Genomic DNA, 6,000 nt, shown 5'->3' with positions numbered 1-6,000 from the left:
TAATGCCCCATGCAGGATGTCACCCCCCCTTATAATGCCCCATGCAGGATGTCACACACCCCCACCTCACCCCCTCCCTTATACTGCCACAGGCCTCCATACAATGAAAAAAAAAAATCAAATACACACCTCACATCTCACCTGCTGCCGCAGTTCCGGACTCCAGCATCGCCGGCCTCATTACGCTCTGCGCTGTGACTGCTCAGGAGAGAGCGCGGTGTAAAGACGTTACCGCGCCCTCTGACCTGAGACGTCACAGTGCAGCAGCCGCGGAGGATGCAGGAGCTGCTGCAGAGACACGGGGAGGGGTAAGTATTGTGCCGGGTGCCGGTGCCCTGAGCAAGCTGGGGGGGGGGCGGGAGCTGACACCGCTCTCCTCCGCTCATGGGTCCAATAGCGCGGGGGGTGCCCGACGGTGAGGGCCCCCCGCCGCCTGCTCAGGACGCACAAGAGGGGGGCCCCAACGGGGCTCCGAGGAGGCCCCGACCGGCCGGGCCCCATACTGGAGTCAGGACAGTCATGCCCTGATGGCGGCCCTGCTGGAGGCTGGAGGGGCCCCCTCTCTCTCGGGGCCCCCGTTCAATGAACGGGCTGCACGGGCGGTAGGTCCGCCCCTGATTCCAAGCAATTATTACTAAAGAGAATGATATTTCAGTTTTCTGGTACAACACTTCCTTGAATGTGGTGACTTTCCAATTTGATTACTGTCGGATAGTATCTTGTAGGGGGTATGAGAGATTGAGTAGTGACTGGTTAAGAGCTTTGTGGGTGGACATTGACCAATATATCTGTGTCACTGACAATTACTGGGGACAAAAATGTGATTACTGGGGTGCTGTTGGGTGGAACACAGGTGACTACGACTGGGGATACAAACCACAATCTGCTAAGGACAAAAAGGATAATAACGGGAAATCTTTGCTTGACCGTTTCAAACTACTAAAAAGACCATTTAAACCTGGGTGTAGGGTTATAGGTATATGTAATGGGTTGACTATCACCATAGAGAACCCTACAGAGCAAGATGGAGGATTATATATATTAGGATCCTGCAGTGAAGGAAGGATGGGAGGTATGGGAAAGTTCAAATTGGCCAGTATTTCTAATAAAGTTGGTCCGAGGATAAACCCATTAGCCCCTCGGCACCACAGGATGGAAGATATGGTAGCCATAGCCAATCCCACTTATGAGGATACCCTAACCATAGAAACGGGATTTTCAGATCATAACTGGTGGTTAGAATGGACGAAGTACACAGCAACCCAACATAACTTTAGTGATTGTTATGTATGTTCAAAGGCCAGGCCACATTTGGGTACAGTCCCTCTAATTTTCCCAGAGGAGGTGCAAAGGTGTCTCTTGGATATGTATATCAACAGGAATTCAAATTCCAGTGTCTGCATCCCCTGGAGAACGAAATATTTCATAACCGCCGGAATATCAAGCTCCGGACAGGGAATAATCAACTACCAGGAAATTACACTTGTTTCCAAAATACCCGGGGGAGTGGGAATTTCTTAGGGAATTTTACACAAGGTTACTGTGGGAATTACAGTACTATAGAGGGTACAGAGGCCCAGGACCAGAAACAATCTCTGAGTGACGTGTACTGGATTTGTGGTGACATGAAGATTAGGACTAGACTGGAGGGCAAATGGACTGGGGAATGTGCCTTAACTAAAGCAATAATGTCTGTCTACCTTATATCTGAGTCCCAGGAATCCAAAGAGGAAATAAAGGCTGTGTCTGCAGATACACACTGGGCCAAGAGAGAAGTTAACCCCAAAGGCAGTTTTGACCCACATATATATATTGATGTTCTCAGAGTGCCTAGGGGGGTGCCAGACGAATTCAAGGCCAGAGACCAAGTGAAGGCAGGATTTGAGTCCATAATACCCATAATAACAGTTAACAAGAACATAGATTGGATAAATTACATATATTATAACCAACAAAGATTTGTCAATTATACCAAAGATGCCTTACAAGGGATAGCTGACCAATTAGCACCCACATCTACCATGGCCTTCCAAAACAGAATAGCTCTGGATATGTTACCTGCAGAAAAAGGAGGGGTATGCAAAATGATAGGTGAGCATTGTTGTATTTATATCCCAGACAATAACGGCCCCACAGGGAAAGTTACTAAGGCTCTCAAAAAATTGACAGATTTAAGTGAAGAACTGTAAAGGAATTCAGGTGTGACTGATCCCTGGGATAAATATTTTTCTTGGATGAGAGATTGGAAGAGTTGGTTAATCCAAGGGGGAATTATTTTACTAAGTGTGATAATTGTAATTAGTGTATTGCTAATCTGAGTGATTCCCTGTGTCAAGAGGTTAATTGCCAAAACAGTAGATGCAGCAGTATCTGTCAGCGTATTGTCCGAAGAATCTAAAGCCCCCGTCTCACATAGCGAGATCGCTAGCGAGATCGCTGCTGAGTCAAGGTTTTGGTGATGCAACAGCGACCTCACCAGCGATGTCGCTATGTGTGACACTTTGCAGCGATCAGGCCCCTGCTGTGAGGTCGCTGATCGCTGCAAAATGTCCTGGACCATTTTTTGGTCTTTGCCCTCCCGCTGGTCACACACAGCGATCAGGCTGGTAACCATGATAAACAGCGGGTTACTAGGGGCACACGCGCACTTAGTAACCCGCTGTTTATCATGGTTACCACTCTGCTACAGTGAGCGGTAACCTCCCGCTCACCGTAGCAGAGTGGTAACCATGATAAACAGCGGGTTACTAAATGCGCGTGTGCCCCTAGTAACCCGCTGTTTATCATGGTTACCAGCCTGCTCCTGCTTCAGCAGGCTGGTAACAAGGAGCAGAACATCGAGGAAAGATTCTTTCCACGATGTCGCTGCTCCCCTGATCGCTGGTGAGCCTGCCTGTTTGACAGCTCACCAGCGATCACATAGCGACGCAGCAACGATCCCTGACAGGTCGTATCGTTGTCGGGATCGCTGTAGCGTCGCTAAGTGTGACGGGGCCTTAATGAAGAGGCCTATGAACAAACAGTTCCCCTTAGAACAAAGGTGTTGTACAAGAGAGATTACCGGAAGTAAATGGGTTTGTAAAGTCAATATCCATATTTCTGTGTTAGGGGTGCCCCTCGATTACCCAGTCACTAGATCTTTTAGGGTCTCCATCCCTTTCCTGTAGGTCTCCGTTTGAGTTCGATTTTGGAAGCGTCGGTGGGCCTGCCACATCGTAGGGTTCCAGAATAGTCTTAACATAGGGTTAATTCCTTCTCCCTCTCTGATTTTTAGCATATGGATATTAAAAGCAAATAATTGATTTTAGGGGGGTCTGTCAAGGTAAAATCTATAATATAAGGCGAGATGCGTGTCTCTGTCTGAAGCCTCGATAGACTGCGCATGCGTGACGCGAAGTCTGGCTCCAGAGAGAAGCACGCATCCAGCCGTTACAGGTAAGAGGAGGTGTATGGCGCCGGAGATCGCGCGGTATGCGTAAACACTGAACGCATACCGCGATCTCCGGCGCCATACTTACCTGATCGGGAGGAGCGTTGCCGCGGCGCCTCTCTTCGCTGGAGACCGGGGGCGGAGTGAAGGCGTCGGACCGGCACGTGCGCATTGCGCTGTCCGGCGCCATTTTACTGAAGACACATTTACAGTGTGTCTTAAGCAAAATGGCGCCGGACAGCGCGGTGCTCCGGCGCCGCACTCCTCCCCCGGCCTCCGGCAGAGAGGACGCAGCAGCGCTGGAGTACAGAGAAGAAAGGTGAGTATAACTGTTTATTTTTTTTGTATGTGTGTACAGTGTGAAAGGGATGAGGGGGCCACACAACAGGATTGTGGGGTGAGGGGACCATGCATATATCAGGATTGGGGGTGGTGAGGGGTACCACACATACCAGGAATGGGGGTGAGGGGTACCACACATAATAGGAATGGGGGGTGAGGGGTACCACACATACCAGGATTGGGGGGTGAGGGGTACCACACATACCAGGAATGGGGGGTGAGGGGTACCACACATACCAGGAATGGGGGGTGAGGGGTACCACACATACCAGGAATGGGGGGTGAGGGGTACCACACATACCAGGATTGGGGGTGAGGGGTACCACACATACCAGGATTGGGGGTGAGGGGTACCATGCATACCAGGATTGGGGGGTGAGGGGTACCACGCATACCAGGATTGGGGGGTGAGGGGTACCACGCATACCAGGATTGGGCGGTGAGGGGTGCCACGCATACCAGGATTGGGCGGTGAGGGGTGCCACGCATACCAGGATTGGGGGGTGAGGGGTACCACGCATACCAGGATTGGGGGGGTGAGGGGTGCCACGCATGCCGGGATTGGGGATGAGGGGTGCCACGCATGCCGGGATTGGGGATGAGGGGTGCCACGCATGCCGGGATTGGGGATGAGTGATGGAGTGCCATGCATACTGGGATGAGGGATGGGGTACCATGCATACCAGGATAGGGATGAGGGGTGCCATGCATACCGGGGTGAGGAGTGCCACGCATAACGGGGTGAGGGGTGCCACGCATACTGGGATTGGGGGTGAGGAGTGCCACGCATACTGGGATTGGGGGTGAGGAGTGCCACGCTTACTGGGATTGGGGCTGAGGGGTGCCACGCATACCGGGATTGGGGCTGAGGGGTGCCACGCATACCGGGATTGGGGCTGAGGGGTGCCACGCATACCTGGATTGGGGCTGAGGAGTGCCATGCATACCGGGATTGGGGATGAGGGGTGCCACGCATACCAGGATTGGGAATGAGGGATGGGGTACCATGCATACCAGGATGAGGGATACCATACACACCAGGATAGGGATGAGGGATGGGGTACCATGCATACCAGGATGAGGGATACCATACACACCAGGATAGGGATGAGGGATGGGGTACCATGCATACCAGGATGAGAGATACCATACACACCAGGATAAGGATGAGGGGTGCCACGCATACCGGGATTGGGGGTGAGGGGTGCCACGCATACCGGGATTGGGGTTGAGGGGTGCCACGCATACCGGGATGAGGGGTGCCACACATACCAGGATGAGGGGTGAGGGGTGCCACGCATACCGGGATTGGGAGTGAGGGATAGGGTGCCATGCATACCAGGATGAGGGATTCCATACACACCAGGATAGGGATGAGGGGTGCCACGTATACCAGGATTGGGGGTGAGGGGTGCCACGCATACCAGGATTGGGGGTGAGGGGTGCCACGCATACCAGGATTGGGGGTGAGGGGTACCACGCATACCAGGATTGGATGGTGGGGACAGGATGGGGGCAGCACAAATACAAGGAGGGGGGCAGCACATACCAGCATGGGAGACCATATACCAATAAAAATGCTCGCCACCCGGGCGTAGAATGGGTTCAATAGCTAGTATATATATATATATATTATAGAAAATCAATTAGTTTCTTTTAATAGATTACCTAATCAGTGTGAATTAATATAGAGATGATGGAATAATCTATGTGTATGTATGCAAATGTGTATATGCACATGGATTATGTTAATAGTTAATGAATATATAACTAACACTTTCTGTTCTAATTGTAGGCATGAACAACTAAATGATTTCCTGGGCATGAAGTATGCATGTGCATGGCTGATAACAGAGAGATTCATGTCGAGTTGGCAAAGATGGCGCTGAGAGACGACTTCACCCCTCCCATCAGAATTCCTAAGGCGTTACTGAGGCCAAGAGATACATGGATGAGCAAATTGCAGTGTGCCAAGTCATTAGAAAGAGCAATGAATTTTACTAATCCCACCTAGGAGTAGAATACTATATAACCCCATGTCTACGTAATAAAGTATGCCATTTTGCGTGGTTCAGTCTCTGAGTGAAGTTTTTCGACCAGATAAGCAAATTTGGTTGATTAGCTTCTTCGCATGCACTCGGATATCTTTGATTTGGAGGAGGGCAGTTACCTAGTGTATCTTAAATTGGTGACACCTCCACACTGGTAGCAAGCCTCGCGGCGGACCG

Source organism: Phyllobates terribilis, unplaced genomic scaffold, assembly GCF_046119375.1.
Source record: "Phyllobates terribilis strain yellow unplaced genomic scaffold, ASM4611937v1 Scaffold_5__5_contigs__length_657084704, whole genome shotgun sequence".
NCBI classification, from domain to species: Eukaryota; Metazoa; Chordata; class Amphibia; order Anura; family Dendrobatidae; genus Phyllobates; species Phyllobates terribilis.
This window is presented reverse-complemented; position numbering follows the sequence as displayed.